This window comes from Lycorma delicatula, chromosome 13 (assembly GCF_047948215.1).
Source record: "Lycorma delicatula isolate Av1 chromosome 13, ASM4794821v1, whole genome shotgun sequence".
Lineage (NCBI taxonomy): Eukaryota > Metazoa > Arthropoda > Insecta > Hemiptera > Fulgoridae > Lycorma > Lycorma delicatula.
The window spans coordinates 1548332-1568111 of record NC_134467.1 but is presented as its reverse complement, the minus strand read 5'-3'; the positions used below and the strand labels follow the sequence as shown (position 1 = coordinate 1568111).

The 19780-nt window shown below is 33.2% G+C and overlaps 1 long non-coding RNA gene across 1 annotated transcript; it reads left to right on the top strand.

Moving 5' to 3' along the window:
- Positions 1-241: 241 nt before the first annotated feature.
- Positions 242-19475, top strand: LOC142333726 (uncharacterized). Its single transcript, XR_012758672.1, has 3 exons — positions 242-438; positions 16704-16941; positions 19112-19475. It is a non-coding gene; the product is annotated as an uncharacterized LOC142333726 (long non-coding RNA).
- Positions 19476-19780: the final 305 nt, after the last annotated feature.

Below are 19780 nucleotides of genomic sequence, written 5' to 3'. Positions count from 1 at the left end.
ATTCTATTAAAAAGAAATAATAAGTCGGCAGGGTACTAATGAAACAGAAGGTACATCGATTAAAAAATTGAGAACGCGTGGATAAGAATAAGGAATAGGATGATCAAGAAGGAATAGCGTAAGAAGGATGGAATCAGGAAATAATAGACGACAAGATATGGTGGGGAAAAGGAGTGGGAGAAACGTGCAACATTAGTATATGATACGTTGTAAAATAGGATATCTTACACTTACTGTAAGAGCCACTCACACCGTCACAAATATATATTCATTTATACATTGCAATTCGGTAGTCTAATTACAAAAACCGTATCGATAAAGTAAACAAAATAATAAATTATAAAATATATAACTGCGATTAACATTCTTGATTATTTTAGGCTTTTCTTTTTTTTTTAACATTGTCATCATCAAATCACTGACATCAACAAAAATTCTGTAAGTATTAAAAAAAATCTATATAGTTAAAACGATAATATTTTTTTTTCGGAAAATAATCTTAAGAAATAAAATTAAAATTATAATAAGTATAAACAAATTTACCGACATAGGATTAACCGAAGAAGAAAACAAGTTATTAAATGCTATGTATAAACGTAATTTTTAAGACTAAAACGTGAAATTTTAAAAATAAATAAATAACGTATAAAAAATATAATTTATAAAAAAAAATTATAAAAAAGTTCACCGTTCAACATTTTAAAAGAAAAAGGTTAATACGATAAATAAAGATGATAAAAATGTTGTCGCTAAAATTTGATGCGGCTTATAATTCATAAGTTCGGTTTAAATTTTCACAGTAACTCCACGCTTTACGGAATACTTCAAATTTTTCTCGATTCAGTTTGTATACCGAACGACGGCGCTCCTGATTCCTTCTCGGACGGGTACCCTCTCCGTCTGTGTATTTAAGACGGTAAGGAATATCTTCAAGAGGAAATGGAAGGACGCCCGAAATAAAAATTACATAAAAAGCTTAAAGATAATTAATATAAAATTCTCCATCTACTTTTTAACGCGTAAAAACAACTGAAATAATAAATTCGTCGAAGGTTTAAATGAAAATATTTTGCGATCAAATAAATAATTATAAAAACCCAGGAATCGGTAAATCATAATCTAAAAGCCTAAATTCAAATCTTTACATAAAAAAGGCGTCCGATAATTAATCTATCGCTCGTTTTATAGATTAAAAATTCGGTTAAAATAGTAAAACGTAAAAAAATTCAATCGAACTTTTAAAGAATTACAAAATTATAAAACTAAATTTAAGCGTTACTGCATAAAATACCTTTATAATGGTATTCCGATAATGCGAATAATATATACTGTTGAAGAAACGCTTATGAAAATATAATAAAGTAAAAACATTATATATTTACTTCCTTGTACGAAGTAAAGGAAGTGTGATCGCGAAAAGTTTCGGTTTTCAGATTTCAACCGAAACATCCATTTTGACCATCCCTGAATCTATTTTGACTAGTTTCGGCGTGATGTCAGTATGTACGTAAGTACGTATCTTGCATAACTCAAAAACGATTAGCCGTAGGATGTTGAAATCTTTGATTTAGGACTGTTGTAATATCTAGTTGTGCACTTCCCCTTTTGTTTGCAATCGACTGAAGCAAAAGTGTCCAAAAAAGTCCAAAATCCAAAACGATTTGGATTTTGGACTTTTTTTTTAACTACAGTAATAAGCCCTCATCGAGAGCTTTTTAACGATATATCATAAGCGGTACTTATTTTCATCGGCTTCAGAGTTATAGGCAAATAAAAGAGATTAATTAATGAAATATTTAGATCTTACAAGGGGAAGGCACATCGGTTCGAATGAGACTTCATCTCCTTTTTTTAATTTAAATATATTGATTTATTAACAGTTATTAATTTCTGATTGTAAAAAGAAATTATAATAAATAATAATTCAATTTAACAATTAAATAAAAACAATTAACAATTAAATAAATAACGATTCAATTTTAATCAATGAAATAAAATTTTATGTACTTTTAAATATGTGTATGTTTAACTTAACAGGTGTACAAGGAAGTCATGTGGGGTGCATTTTTTTTAAATTTTAAATACAAGCAAAATCATTTTTCTTTTTAATTATTTAAATTTATAAACAAATAAAGCGTTTAGTTATACGTAATCGCCTTAACCGAAACGTTTTCGAATGAATTTGACATCTTCTAAATAAAAGAGACTTACGTAATTTATTTATTTTTTTAACGTTTGCAGTTTTTTTTTTTTGTTATCGATTTTGCGGAGAAATACCACTTACGTATCCCCCACGAGGTGGGGGAAGACTCGCACGGGTTCGGCTAGGTGTTGTAGAGCCTATGTGTGCCCGCACCCTACCGACTAAAACTCCGGTTTCACCGTTCTCTCCACCCGGGGCCGGTTTTGTAATTAAGATATCATAACCCCGGTGGTGACAAGGCGGGGGGCCTAGGAGTCCCGCAGCTTCATCGCGCCGTCCACCCGCGCAAGCACGGACAGACGGCTACTCACTCCACTGAAGGCTGTTTGTCTCTCATCCCCTCCCCTTCCGACTCTTGACGCTACTTCTGGCAGCTACATTATTCTGACTGTTTCTTCTCGGACTGTTTTTGTTCACCGCTTCAACTAATTAACTATAGTTTAATCGATAATCTAGATAACATAACGACTTACTGACTGTACTCACTTCGGCTGGTATTCACACCCTACGTCGCTGTTTTACCTTCCTTTGGAGTATTTGTATCACTCGCTACTTGCTCAGAGGCTACCGGAGTCCCCCCCGCTTCATCGCTATCGCCCACCTTGTAAACACAGACAAGCGGAAACTCCACGAGGGGCTGTCTTTCACCCCCTTGCAACACCTGACCCGGCTGCCGGGGTTCCGTTGTGTATTCGACTCGCTTGTCGTCTAACTCTCCTTGCCTCATCATTTTCTTTCTGTTGTAACACTCTACAGACAAAATTAGCCACGGCCGCAAATCGGTCACTTCCCATTATATTAATCGCATTGTCAAGATTAATTTGTCCTGTTACTGCTGTGCACGCTCGTCTTTCCTTCTCCCATTTACGACAGGAAAAGATAACATGTTCTGCTGTTTCTCTTTCACCGCAGTACCAACACTCCGGAATATCTGCTCTGTGTCTCGCAAACAATACGCTCTGAAGGATCCGTGGCCGGTCAGGAACTGTGTGAACCAGTAATTTAGCTCGCCGAATTTCCTTCCGATCCATGGCCCAATCTCACATATTAATCGTCTCGTCCATTCACCTTTACGTGAAACAGTCCACCTTATCTGCCACTTCTCTAATAGCTTTAACATTTAACATTGAATCTTTCAACACCTTGAAGATACCCTCCCAACTGAGAGAATCGAATGCATTGTGGACATCTACCGATATTACCACTGGGATTTGACGCGTACGCCAAGTACCTTTCGCCGCGTTATCGACAATTTTCATCACCTCTTTTACCGCATCAGTGGCTGATCTCTTCGACCGGAAACCAAATTGCCGTTGACTAAGGCAACCTCTCTCTTCAATGTACTTTCTCAGCCTCGCCTCTAACATTCCCTCTAATAACTTGCAGAGACTGTTAACTAAACAGATCTATCTGTGTGGTCAGCGTCCTCCGGCGCCCCAGGTTTCTGTATTAAAACCAGTCGCGATGTCTTCCAAGAAGTAGGGATAAAATCACCCTTTAACATGTTATTCATTACGTCTAGTATAGTAACTGGAGCTTCTTCCACCAGGATCCGGACGATATCAACCGGAATGCCATCCGATCCCGGACTCTTATGCAGCTTTATTTTTGTACCTGCAGTCTTAAGCTCCTGCATGGCAAACAGCGGTTTATCGTCAGCTACTATTTCTTCTCTGGTAGGCTCTGTTCGTTCCGGAAAGAGCTTCTCGACGTATTCACGTACCTTATCCGCCGCGATCACCGGTAACCGTCGACCTAATCTTCCTGATACCAACCGGTAGCCTCTCCCCCACGGATCCCTGTCAATCTCCTCCCATAATTCCATAATTCGGGAAAATGTATCCACCCAAATCCGGGATCGGATTTTGGGATAGATCCGAAGTGGTTCGGCAGGATTCGAAGAAATAATGGAGTTAGAGTGGGATAAATTTCCCCTTTATATTAGAGGCTACGACAGAATATTTCACTCGCCTGAGCTTGATGTAAATTTTCCAAGTCGAACTGACGTCATTTCAATACTAATAAACAACTCTCTTTTCCAAGCACGTACAACAGTGAAACGATCGGATATAGTCCCTATTGCCTATGGCGATAAGGTCTATCCCGAGAAAACCTCAATAAAAAAGTCGTCCGTTATCCATAAACTCGAAAAACTCAATGAACGTGGCCGCAGTAATTAAAATCACAATCGCTAACATCCGTATCCAAAAAAAAAACACGAAAAAATAGTCCAAAAACCACTAAATAGCGGAGTAACCGACAAAGCGTATTTCCCGTACGAAGTCACTAACTCAACCTATATATATTTATCTACGTTAACCGATACAATTGTAACGGTCGTAGGTGATCCGACACGATTAATGAGCGCGGCTCCTATAACTGAAGCCATTCTTAAGAATAAAAAACATCCTTAGCCCGGCATACAAGAGAAAGCGAGGAACGAAGCGGTTTCCTCATCAAGCCGAATTCGAACGCAAAACGGTACGCCGAGCGTAATATTCAGCCCTCTAAGCGACACCTTCATCGTATCGTTCGCTGTAGGGGCTGACTGAATATCGAACACCTTACTCAGAGAAAGCGATTCTGACCTCTCGTTAATCTTGGATGCTTTACATGCACCGTAGCCCTAGGGAAGTATGAATGTACGGCTTTCTGTAATGAAACTACGGGACACGAATGTAAACAAACATAAAAATCTACTTATGAAAATTAAAAAACAAACAAACCGACCGTTAATACTATATATAATTAAATTTTTTATCTAAATATTTTTTATATTTATGTAAATATGTTTTAACAATATTTATTGTTAATATTGTTATTTAACAATATTAAGTACGTATCACTTAAAGAATTTATATCGTTTTATATTAAGCAAAATATTCACTTTCTATCTTTTTGTAGCATCAAAAATTAAAGTCATTAGCGACTTAGTGTAATGTAACTTTACCGGTAAATTTGTAGTCTTGAACAAACTCAGGCCGACCATTCCTGAGACGTCTGGTTAGTTGAAACCCAACCGCCAAACAAACCACGTATTTACGTATCTAATATTCACATCCGAACAAAAGCGACTACCTTTATTAGGATTTTTTTTATTTATTTATGAAAAATAGAGCTTGGGTAGAGCAAACCTTTACTCAAAAATATTACGGAATACTGTAAATGTTAAAATAGAACGTACGTTATAACTATTGTTGATTTTCAAAAAGCATACGGTTTGGTAGATAGCTTTTCTCAGCGCTAAATGAATTAGTTTTAGATAAAACCGCAAACTTAATCGTAGCGACATTAACTAACGCGTATTCTAAAATAAAATTTCAGGGAGAATTATCTGATCCTTTTCCCATCGAAACCTGCGTAAGACAAGGAGGTGAACTTTCTCCGCTGCTTTTTAATCGTGCTCTTGAAAAGGTAGTTAGAGAACGGAACAAAAATAGAAGAATAAGAGCGACAAATAGAGATTAAAAGTTTAGCTTTCGCTGATGATATAGCATTGTTAGCTAAAAACTAGAAAGAAGCTAAACAACAAATTAAAGAATTAGAAAAACAAGCTGCTAAAATGGGTTTGAGGAAAATTGCGTTTGAGGAAAATTGCGTTTGAGGAAGCGAACATTTTGACTGGTGTATAAATAAATTATTTCCGTAGTATAAATAAATAACAAAAAATATATATATAAAATGGATAATTTCAACTATCTCAGAGAACGGATCGGTTGGAATTCCTTAGATGAAAAAGCGGTAATAGAGCTAATAAAATGGAATTAGCTATCCAGCTAACGAAAAACACATATAACAAACAGTCTTTATCATGGAATTCAAAATTTCGACACCGTAAAACTGTGATAAAGCCGGAAGCACTCAGATTGTACTTTAATGATAATCATTTTTTTTAAATAAAGTAAAATATTATTTATAAATAAAATATATAAAATAATGATCTGAAAAAAATTACACTGAATTTTTTATCTTAATTAGATACGATAAAAACATTTTTTTTAAGTTTGAAAATTATTTTTAAAAAAAATGAAATTATTTTTAACATCGGTAAAAGCCTCTTTAAAAATTAAGTACAACAAAAAAAAAGATCAGTGAACAATTGTGATTTAACATTCTGCCACCGGACTTATGTTTCGGAGATTGAAGTATCTTAAACTTGGAAAAAGTGAATTTAATAAAATAATTATAAATAGATATTAGTAATTTTAAAAATCGCCTGTTAGCAGCGGTAAACCTATATATTAATTTATTATAATTTTTTCAAAATTCATTTTTTTTCATTTTATTTCGATTAAACCAAAATAGCGACCGCAAATGTCATTACGTTAATTAAAAATTGATAAAATTAAATAATAATTTTTTTTAAATACTTCTTTAAATTATACTTAGTCTTGAAGACTTTTGTTTAATTTAAGTTAATAATAGTTTGCAATTTAATCGTTTTTTCATTTGTAATTAATTGTATATTTTATTTAAAAAATGTCACGAATTAAAAATACCGCCGAATTAACAAATGTTGATCATTAACAGAAATTTTTGCTAATATTCTTTCTTCATCTACTTCACCTTTATCGGGTCGGCCAGGCTTTTCATTACCTAAAGCGCTACCGTTGCGTTAAAATTTTTCTATTAAATTTTGTGACTGCGATTCTAGAAATTGAATGATAGGATATCGCATTAAACGCATTAGCATTGTTCCTTTGTATGTTTTTATTTTATTACACTCTGGTTCCTCTGATGCTTTCAGAGTAATGGCTTGTGGCTTTTCAGTTTACTTCCGGTACTGTTTGAGCTAGTCGGTCGAATGTGTACCTTCCGCTAGTTTCAAGTTTTTCTGGGTTTTATACTGCAGCTACAGGTTAGCGTCATTTCAGGTAGACATTTCTTTATCCCTCGAACACAGAGTATAAGGCGTATTTACACGAGAGGTGCACCTGCCTCACCGCAGGGACTTACAACCTCCTGGTTGACAACAAGGGTATACTCTCTATTAGTCCTGCTCGGGTTCTTTTCAGAACTAGGGCCGTAATCTGCGATTGCGTTTTACGAACCGATCCAATAGCGGCAAAGAGGTCCAAAGAACAAGAGAATACAGAAGGTCTCCTGCTACGCGTAGCTCGCTGAAGGTAGTCGCCAAATTTGTGAGCTTGCCCGATTAGTGTAGTTGGTAGGAAGAAAGCGAGAGGTTAATGATAGTTAGGCTAGTAGGGGAACTTCGGCCACGACCGAGTTCGTAGCAGTTATTAAGAAGTCCAGACGGAAGAGGAGGGCGGAGAATTTTCCCTCGACTTCCGAGGATGAGGGATCAGCGATGGCTGTAGAGCCATCCACCCGGGTTGCTGAAACCCAATGATTGCTGATTTCTTGAAAGCAAAGGGCAGACCTGGCAGTTCTGTCCAAATGGTAAACGTCCAAGTCTTCACGGAGTCTTCTGTAGTCAAGAAGCTCGAGGATAAGGTTGATTCGAAACGGAAGCGTAGGCCCCATGTCATAGTTTATGACATTGATCGGAGCCTTTCTGATGAGGATGTTTTGTCTCTCGTTAGAGAACAGAACGCCGATTTGGACGAGGCTGCGTTCAAACACGAGTGTAGGATGGTTTTCAAAACTGGCAAGCGTGTTTGTTGGTTTACTGGCAACGAAGAATAAATGCCACGCGGGACTCTGCGATAGAGCCGAGTAGGAGCAAGTGGTCTGCCCTCGACCCCCTGGTAGACCAGACCGGAGTCCACAAGCAAAATTAAAGTTAAGGTTAGAGTCGATAGTGATAATATAATATGGGAAATAGGTTTAAATTCCGTTGTTGCATACAACATATTTGGTGGTATGAATTTAGTATCGAATAAAAACTCATTTAGAATTATGTTGAGGTATTTACAGTCACAATGATAGTTTTTGGAAGCGGACTAGGTACGGAGTTCGCGCTTCCGTGGACTCAAATAGCTAGTTCTCAGGGCAACGATGTAGGATAGAAGAGAAAAGATGTCGAAGAGGCCGTCAGCGAAGGCTAAGGCTGAGCTAAAAATCACCGCTGTAAATGTCTACCAAGGAATTTACATCGGTGGCATCCCACCGATGACTGCGATATGTAATCAGTTAGAGGGCTAAAACACGATCTCCGTTAAAGCTCATCAGGGCTACGAACGGGGGGGGGTTGTGGCGACCGGAATCGTCACAAGGTGAGTGTCTTCTCCTACGGAGGGGTGGGATGTATGTTTTTATTTTTCCAAATAAAAATCCTATTTTTACTCTTTCTTGAACTGAAAAACATGATTTTGTTTTACCCAAGCGTTTTTTCTTCATAGATTATGGTTTTTTAACTAGATTAAAAAACAAAACCGGCTTTTTAAGTAAGTTAAACTGTTTTAATGCAAATTATTTTTTTTTAATGTTGATTTCTTTAATTTTTTTAACTTTTTTTTACCTTTGTAATTTAGACTTTTTTAATCTTACTAATAAAAAAAAAACTTGATCCAAAAATAACACTTATTCCGATTAAAAAATATCACACTTCAATATCTGTTAGGACATTATCACAAAATCAACAATGAATATACATTTTGAAAAATATAACTTTGTTTAACTTAATTGTTGATCGTTAATGTTGCCAGCTTATGAAATAAAAATTAGTTTCTTTAAAGTATTTTACGAAATAAAATTTTAATTTAAAAAAATTAGTAAATTTATTTATTACCAAATTCCTTTAAGCACTTACATATACAAAAAAAGACCTATAGGGGTCATAAATACTCGTACGTAGGTTGGTCATATAATTGAAAAAAAAATTATATATTTTAAACAAATTGTGAAGTATACCTCACTCAGTTAAAACAGTATATAAATAAACTATATTTTAAAATTAAAATTATTAATGTTTTAGTATATAAAAAGATCATAAAAAAATATATAGAATCCATTTGTAGAAGTCCTCTATGCAATATCAATCTTTTTGATATGCTCTTTCAATTCTCATTTTAACATTTTTTTACTAACATTGAGATCTTTTAAATTTATTTGGCAATTGATTAAAATATTTTTTAAACTAGTGAACACAGCTTCTTTGTCCAATTGTTAACAGGTCTTTTGGTAACTTATACTTTTAAAATGAGTGTTAATTGTATTCTGAATAAACTCATTTTCTAGTTCATTATATAGGAACACAATACTATCTGATGTCCTACGATCTGTCTGGATCCTGTTCACTAATTTCAATTGTTTTAAAAATACTTTTTTGTAGCCTGTTAAAAGGATCAAACGAAGAACCATAAAGACGACCCCATCTGATAGTACCATACACTACCGTACTGTGAAAAAGACCATATTATACTTGCAGTATCTGCCTTCTCGACAATACTTGTTTCAACCTGTAGAAAACATAAACTAGGTATTTGTTTTTTTTAACTATGTTGTTCACGTACACATCCCACTTTACGTTGCAGTCATATGTCACTCCTAGATATTTACTAGTTTCGACTCTCTTGAGTTGCTGACCATTGATCGTGATATCATGCCATCTTGCACAGAATCTCTGTAATTGCCAAGAGTTATGAACACTGATATGTTTGTATTAAGTATAAGGTTGTTTTGATGTAACCATGAGAAAATAGAATCAAGCTTAGCAGACATTGAATCTACCAATTCAGTCTATGTATGTCCATTCATTGGTAAGGCCGTGTCATCAGCATATGTAATTAGATCCTTCTGTAGAACTAACAAGTCATGTATATAGAGAATGAATAACAACGGCCCAAAAATTGAGCTTGTGGCACTCCAACATTCGTCTTAACTAGCTGACTCTTAGTACCATTAAGCCTAACAACTTGAGTTCTATCTTGCAAGTAACATTTTATAAGAGCAAGGCATGCACTTCTTATTCTCATACTGTGCAGTTTGGATGGGAGTATCATATGATTAACTGTATCAAAAGCTTTACAATAGTCCAGAAAAGCAACCATCACTGGCTTGCCACAGCATAGGCTATCATGAATAAATTTGTTTAGGTGAGCAATAGCATCATCAGTTCCTTTATTCATTTGAAAACCAAACCGTTTGTCACTAGTTGTGTTTCATACCAAACTTGTACAATCTAGAGAAAATTATTCTTTCAAATACCTTTGCCAGGTTGGACATAAATTCTATAGGTCGATAACTGTTGACCAGAGTTTTTGATCCATCCTTATGGAGTAAGCATATAACTGCCATCTTAAATTGCAGTGGGCATGTACCTTGCACCATAGCATTGTTTATAATATGCGCAAGATCGGTGAAATGTAAGGTGCTGCCAACTTAATGTTGAATGCATGGATCTCATCGCTGTCTCCAGCTTTATTTCGGAGTTCATGTATAGTCTTCATAACTTCAGCCTCATTTGTGTGTGAGGAACAATGAATGCTGATTAAATGGTTTACTTGGTATTTCATGTTGTTACAGAGGATTTGCACTCTCATTTAGCCTTGTAACCACCGATCCGAAAAACTCGTTGAAAAAATTAGCTTTGGATATATCATCTTTACTTAGCATATTGTTGATCATTATATCATTAATTTGTCGACTTTTTGTCTTCCGGTCCAATTTACTATGAACATATTTCCACAATTTTTTAGAATCAGCATTTTGAATATGTTTTTGCTAATATTAATTTTTTGCTGTCCTGAGTAGGCTCTTGAGTACTTTTTCATAATTTAGGTTCCTCACTTTCTTAGTTAAATCAGCCTGATCATTTTTCCATACCTTGTACAATCTATTTTTGGTAGTAACTGAATTAATCAGGGCTGGAGTAATCCAATTTTTCCTCAGTTTTTGGACTCTTGGTTTAGTTTTAAGCACAAGTCTATTGATATTCTGAAGTTTTTCAGTCAGTAGGGCCAATCCACCTTCATTATTTTGTATGTTAAAAATTTATACCTGTTGTTCAGATTCACATAATCACAGAAATATTTTTTTATTAATTTTGTATTTATCTTTTAAAGCCAAATTTATCTTGCTATCATACAGCGAAATCAGAACAGGGTAAAGATCAGCGATAGAGTCCAACAATTTACCAGCACTTGCCTGACATATACCTTTCATAAAAATGTGATCGATGCTGGTTTCATCATTATAATGCTTTATGAGATGAATACATGTGTTAATAACCATTAACACTCCCATTAACGGGATGAGTTTATGCGATGGATAAACTATGTAACAAAAGATAAAAATAATCTGCAGCTTTTTTATTAAGGTCAATGATATCGATGTTAACATCACCCAAGATTAAATTATTTTAATTTTATTGGCGAAAATAAAATTACTATGATCTTCAATGAATATATCAATATCATAGTCATGAAATTTATACAGATCTGTTTTCTTAACATTAGTTTTGTTTGTTGTTTCATTAATCAGGCTGAGGGTTTTTAAATTTCCAAATTGTTTGTTAATAATTTCATACCTTAAATTACTTTTTGCATATTTATTCACTCCATCTGCTTTATTAATTCTAGTATCATTATCAAAATGTGTATATCCTTTTAGATTAATAAATTTGATATTATTTAATGTCATGCTTCTGAACATATTATAACATCTGGATTATTCTCAAGAACATTTATTATTGCTTCGAGCTTAATAATATTTTTCTTTATACTTCTGATATTAACATGCAAGATCAATAGCTCAGACTTGGAAATATTTGAATTTTCATTTATCTCCACCGTCTTGTTAAAAATTAATTCTATAGATTACAGTCTACAATTTCCATAAATAGAATTCAATATAAAATCTCTTTACCAAAGCCAAAGATTAAACAACAGATCTAAACAGTCACTCTAGTTTCCAGGGATAATCGGTATCGGTATATTGTGATGTAATACGAATATAATAATATTTTGGTAATATATAATATATACTGCTTAATATATTGGTACCCATCTCACCTTGCAACTTTCACACTTATTTATGTCATCGGCAGAATGTTCTATTGATTTTTTTTGGACAAATACTTGTTGGCACTAATTCAATTGATACATGTTCTAATCTCCGTATTACACGCAGATACATTATGCCTGCGAGACACCACAAACATGCTTGAGGTCTTTTGAAGTTATTTTTGCACTTTATCCAACTGTGATTAAATACACTGCAGTTTTTACATCTCTTAATATTAAAATTCTTTTACGTCTTGCAGTTTTCAAATCCTACAAAAACAGTTTTTGTCTTCATGATCCTGGCATACACATCACATGTTACGTCTACTAGGGCTGCGTGATTAGTATTTCTTTGTCTACATTTATGAACAATGATAACACTATTTTGTGGTAGTTGATTTCTATTCATAATAACATCAGCATGTTCTTCCTTATCGACATCAGCTGAGATTTTTGTTATTCTTATTTGGAGGTTATTTTTTTCACATTCCTTAGCCATTAATATTTCTTTGTTTTCACTATTTAAGGTTTTTAATATGTCTTCAGAGTCCTGAGAACTGTTACACTTGACAAAAATAGTCCCGTTGTTAGATTTATCAAATTTTTAAAAGTTTAGAACACGTTTTAGTAGAAATTTACTTTTTTATAATGCCAAGAGCATCACCTTTGAAATTGTCATGCGGCTTCACAATTAAATGAATTTATTATTGTTTTTTTTTGGCACATTTAACACTGCATTTACTTATGAATATTTAACTTCCTCAAGGTTTTTTCTGTAGCTGTAGCAAAATATCTTAGGAATTTATTGTGTTCTCTCAGTTCATCACTTTGCTTAACTAATTCACTGTTAATTTTTTTTTTCATAACTTAACTCTGTCATCCAACCCTGATAATCCTTACGTTCTTTATTTTGATTGTGTTTACGTTTTTTACTTTGGTCACTGGCAATAGATAATACATCCTCATCATATTTGTCATCCTGATGAATGAGTCAAGTTTTAACTTCCTGAGTAACATTTAGACTGTGTTTAATATTTTCCAAATGTTGTATGATCAACAATTTTCTATTCAGAATCAGGGTTTCGTAATCCTCCTTTTGGCCACATGATTTCAAGAGATTACAGGTTATGTTTGGATGAGCAGCACACACTACAATATGTCTCGAAACAAAATAAATGTTTTCCATCCTTAGTTTTATGGGAAAATTCTGATTTATTGTACCCAGCATCACGCAGAAGACAAATTATAATTTTAACATCTGTATTTTCATGAAAAATTTGCTTCTTATACATCCTGCATGTTTTTACTCGACCGAGGCATCACACCTTTGCAAGTAATAATTTAATAATAACAAGTAACAATTATATTAAAGACAAAGTCTAAAAAGATTAATCAATCTCAAATATAAATACATTACATTAATCTGTTTTACAATAAAATTGAAAAAATAATTATTTAATAGTAGTTTTGAAAGTAGATTTTGCTTTATCATTTATAGAAACTGTTGTTGTAACGTCCTGTTTCTGAATAATATCAGTTGAAGATGATGAAGATGTAGTAGATGAATTGCCTACAGAATCCAAACTATTTAAAAATAATAAACTATTTTTATTGTTGTTGTCATTACGGTACTTCAATTCTTTATTATAACGCATTTGATACGGAAATTTTGAAATCTTACTTTAATCGCGCGAAAACGACTGTCAAAGAGCTGTTACTCACGAACGACAAATTAACCGCCAAATCTGGCGGACTTACTCAGATTAATCTGCAAAAATCGAACGCGCGGGAATTAATACCCGCCATTGTAATCATATATAATTAATTATTTTAAAATTCAAGATTGTAAGTTTAATTAAAAAAAGTATGTGAAAAATTTTAATAGTTTTTTCAAATTTTAATACACATAATAGCATTTGCGGTTGCCATTTTGATCCGTTTAAAATGTTTGAGCTTTCGCTGTTCTCCGCCTACCCTGAAGACCCGATACTCCAAATCGGAGCTTATCGAGTTAGTCTCTCTTATCGGAAAAGATTTTCAAACAGAGAATCGGGATATACCTCAAATAATAAAATAGATTAAAGGAGAGCGAACAACCGTAGTTTAAGCTATGTGAAACTAACCGCCATTTCGACCGCCATTTAGTACTGGAAGATCAGAATTTAGTTTTAATCGTATCATTTTTCTCGTCTCATCGAGCTCCTAAAACGATATACCAGATGACTATCGGTCTGATTTGAAATTTTTCTGTCGCTCCCCCCTCCCATCCATCGCCATCCAAACATCAAAAAGAGTGAAATATACGTTCGTCGAAGCAGTCCCTCGATACAAGAAGGAATGCCCGAAACCGCAGCGTACTATAATCTCAATTATAAAAAAATTTAGAGGCAGTGTAAATTACTTTTAAGCCACCCGGTATATATGTAAGTACAACGTGTGTATATATATATATATATATATATATGGTGTTTCATAAACTTATACAGGGGAGATATGAGGTTGTTAATGATCAACGACAAAGATAGTAACACATCTAATTCCAAGCAAATTGATATAAATTGCTTTACAATCCTCTATATCATTACAATAGTAGAGAAGCTGCACTTAACATATACATCGTATACGTTTTAAACACAAATGTTATATAGTTTTATAATTACAATATGTAATTTTAAACTTTTTAAAATTCATACAATATCGTTTAAAATTATTACATTTATTTATATAGCGAGCACTTCTTGAAAACGATGAAAAAATAGAACACCTTATTTTTTCATATGCAAGTACTTAATTTTATTCAATATTTTTTTTTAAGTTGCATAACATGGAATTTTATTTTTGCTCGTGAATAAACAAATTCAGACAAGTGTAAAATTTTGCATGCTACAGTCCGCGTCCTACAAATTCCATATGTAAAAAATTACTGAGACGAACTCAGTTTTCTGAATACTATTTGCAGTTCATTACGTTTAAATTACTTTATTAATATGAGTGAAACAATTTTCCATGTGATAATTCCAGATCTCACACTTAGTATATATTATATATATATATATATATATATATATATATATATATACCTAAAATAGACAAGAACTTAGATAAGTTATGATCAAACACACAACGATGTTCTTTTTTTAGAAAAAGGGACGTTTAATTATTTCAATTAATATTTTACAAATATTACACATTTACTTGATTAAGATTAATTGTGCGATTATTATTCATTATTCGGCGTACGAGCTAATAATGTAATAATTTAGATTAGGACTTAGTAATTTAACAAATGAGTACAATAACCACATCGGTACAAGGAGAGATCTTAAGTAGTACTGAATAATTATTATTACAATTAGAATAAAGAGACAAAGGATGCAGCTGCATTACATTCTTTCATACGGTGGGCTTTCCTGGAATCTAGCGATAGGCAACACACGTGGCTTATGGAATGTAATGCAGCAGGACTTTACTGTAACATAATTTATATATATATATATATATATACACACACACACACACACATACACACACACACACACACACACAGGTGTACTGAGACATATTGTCCGAACTTTAGGTACTGATTCTCATGAACGGGTAAACGTACGTTAATTAAATTTGGCAAATTTTTTAATAACGTTTTTTAACAAAATAAAATATTTTAAAAAGTCACCTTCAAAAATTTCAAAATGGTGTCCGTGTTAATTTTTTAATTTTCGATATCTTTGTAATTATTTGTTCGATCAAATTTTTACTTATTGAAAAATTTATTACGCATTTTATTTTGAACAAAATGACATCTCATTTGTAAACATCTGTTGACAAATGATCGAATTATTGCAGACAATTAAAGTACGCTTGCGCCCCGTAATATAAGCTGATAATTTTTTGCCTGTTTTTATTTCCTCAAATAAATGTCATAAAAATTATTAGCAATAAATGAGTAAATAAGAAAAATTAATAATTTTTTATTTAAAAAAAAACCGGCTCCGTCGGAGCTGGTATTATAGTAAATAGAAAGATCTCTCCAGTACACGGCGGGGGGGGGGACCTCGTAATTTACTGCGGAGCATCAGAAGAAGCCACCTCCAAGACCTCTGACATCCTGGATTCGACATCGAGGTCTTCAGGATAATGGAAAAAAGAAAAAAGAAAGAATGGCCTTAAGGTAAACCTAGGCGATAGAGGAATTAAGTTCTAATATGTTTTCGATAAAATTATTGACTGACCGATTTAATTTATTTTGAAATTTTCTTTTTGACATTTCGATAGAAATGTTTTGCGTATTTTAATGTCTTTAATGTGTTTTTTAACTGTTTTTTCAGCGTAAAGGGCTCTTTATACCCTTGTCATACGGTGTTTCTTTTGGGGTTTTAATACCCCACGAGAAGTCTTTATTACACGATCGCTATCGACAACACTAGTCTTCTGACTACGTCGCAAGTGATTCTATCGAGATAGGAAAGAAATGTTCTTTTTTTTGACGCGGAAAGGGGCTAACAATCGAAACAGTCGATGCCCCTAAAATCTCAACAATATTAAAACTGTATTAATTTATGAAATTAATATTTCTTACTTCATTTACGTTTCAGAAATCGAATAATTAAACTTCTAGCGATACCAAAAATCTATATATAAAGAACAATATAATAGGTAATTCTTAGTTTACCCAAGAAAATAGATCTACAAAAAAAGAAGAATCAACAGATAAAAGAGAAGAAAATGGGGCTCATCTCGCATAAATTATTATATGCTGCGATGATTACAATGACGTTATTTTCTTTATTTATTACTAGTATAAATTGTCATCCAGTCAGCAGTCCTGAAGCGGTAAGTTAATGCACATTAAAGTTAATATTTAATGCATGCAGGGAATGAGAATAACGTAGCAGTAAATTATCTGTTTTCCGATCCGAACTTTGTCGGTTCAGACTGTTTTAAAAATCTTGTAACGATGACAAGTCAAGAGTACCGTATTTTAACAGGCGACTTACCTTCACTGACAAGAGTTAAAAATCGTCAAGGGTCTTTATTTAACAAACTATTATTATTATCGTTTTGGTTTTTAAAATTTGGTTCACCTAATAAATTTATTTTTTAAAGATAAATGTCTTTTATTCAAAGACAGTAATTAACTTTGAAGAGCACACATTTATCTCAAATTTTTTTTGGAGATTATTTTTTGCACGGATAGAATTTTTCAGACTCGGTGTTTTGAAACGAAGTTTTTTTTAGTTATTTGTTACGAAATGTACATCGGTTGTATTTCAGTTAACTAATTCGTGTATTCTTTTAAATCGGGTGCATTTTAAACTTATAAGTATATTACGACAAGAAATCGTTCGAAACAGTCGGCAAATGTTAAATATTTTCATCAAGTGCACAGTTAAAATTAGAACGGTGTTGGTAGTTTGACGGTGACTAATTCACCCAAAAATCAATAATTTAAATATTACTGTTGTAGAATGTACTAAATTATAAGATTACTGTAATTACTTATCGCGTATTAAAATTTAACTAATACGGTTTTAAAAACAGTACTAAACCATATATTACAGACCGTACTGTGTGGCGGTAGTGTTCCTATTTAGAATCGCTTACCGTTATATTTTTAAAACAAAAAGCGGGTCGATAAAACAGTCGTCTTTAAAAATACGATAACGTTTTAATTTAAGAATTTAAAAAAGAACTTTTATTATAAACCGGCGGTTTATTTAACAGCTTTTAACCGTATCTTAAAATTCATGTGTTCTGAATTCTACATCCTGGGGGTAGATGCCGTTTGGGTCGCGCATTCCTCAGGAAACGTTTTAATATTTACTATCGCACGATGTAATTATACGCACGATCGCAGAAACCGTGTCGAATTTTTCTTTGAGTTCTTCGACGTTTTATAGGAACAAATCGATAAATACTTACTCTCAAATAATTCCTCGAGAAAAAATTGACGTTATGAGATCCAGCGATCTCATAACCGAAAAACATCACTATGTCTAGAGACAGTACGTTCTGGAAACGATCCTTTAACTACTTATTTAACATTCATCGACTGCTTGGCAGTGTGACCGGTGCACCTGTACGGTTTAAACCGCATGACTGGATTTATTTCAGCTTTCTGCGACGCTTGAGAAGACGAACGTTCTTCAATCGTTTAGTTATATCGCTCTGACACGGTGGTAACAGTATTCCTACCTTTGTCCCCAAAGCAATACAAACCGATCGTTTCAGACGACGCTTTATTATTACGTAATAGTTCTGGATACAATTCTTTAGAACCGTTTGTCACTCGATAACAGATATATTTTTTTTGTGTTCGCGTATCTAATTTGCTTACGTCACTTGATATCTTACGGTGAATAACATCTTTGTAAACAGTTCCAAAAGTCGGCTGTGTAAGCTCGCATAATTGACTCGGATGGATGTTATTTAACGCCTGCACTAGTTGAATTTGATAGGATGAGCTTGAAAATCTTAAAGAAAAATCGATTAAACACTAGTTTTCAAAAGACGAATATAACCAAACTACAGCCGGCAGACTGTTCACGGCTTCATTAGCGTTATAGTTTTTAAGCCGTCTATCTTTTCAGATGCGCGTAAATTTCATCGGTCGCCAGAAGGTTTCTTCTGCGACTCCAAACCGGTTTCTTAAAAATTCTATACCCAGACCCTAATGGCATCGGCCGACAGCACTTTATGATTTCACTGGATACTGAATTAGCATCAAAGTAGCTGCTGCGCGACAGTTTTAGTAGAACGCTTCGATTTCAGACGTATACAGGTCACCCTTTCGGTACTCGATCGTAACTAAATACGAAAGAAAGAAGAATCTATTTTTATCGAACGTAGTCGAATGTTAACAGAAAAAAGTTACTTTTATAAATGCCCGTTTTAACGGCTCACCCGTTAATATCTTTATAAAATCAGTAGGCTTATTTATTCTTAAAATAAATTAGATTATATTCTTTTAAGTTAAAAAATAATTACTTTTTAAAAATTTCAGATAGTCGAAGATATGCGGCAAATACCGCAGTGGCATTGTTTACGATACCGTAAATTTGATTTAGTTAAAAGATGCCGTAACTACCGTCTGATGAGAAGACAATAGCATCGACAAAATAGTTAAGTGCATATTCGACTGTAAAATACAATAATTAAAAATTAAATAAAAAAGAATTAATAAAAAGACTGCACGCATAGTTGTGGAAAATAAAAAAATATATATATTTATATATAAGTAATTATTTTAAAAATTAATATATTGTATAGTAACAAATAGGTAAAAAAAATTATTTTTGTATTAAAACACTGTATAATAAGTTAAGTGTCTAATAAACGTAGATATTTAGAACATTATTAGTAATGGAATGTATTTTTTTTTTTATAAAAACGGTTGAAACGTATCTAAAATCTAAATCTAATCGAGTTAATAGATTAACAACCTTTATTTATCAAAAATGAATTATTTAATACAGCAAACATCATGTACGTGAAAATACATGCGGTTAAAAAAAAATTGATAATAATAAAAAAAAGGATTCTTCAGTAAAGTTGTGTAAATAACATCGATAAAACTGGTTTTTGATCAAAGTATTGTTGATATAGAGGTGGATATAAAACTTGTACTGTAATGGATTACTTCCCGCCTGATTGAAAACGGATATCTAATTCT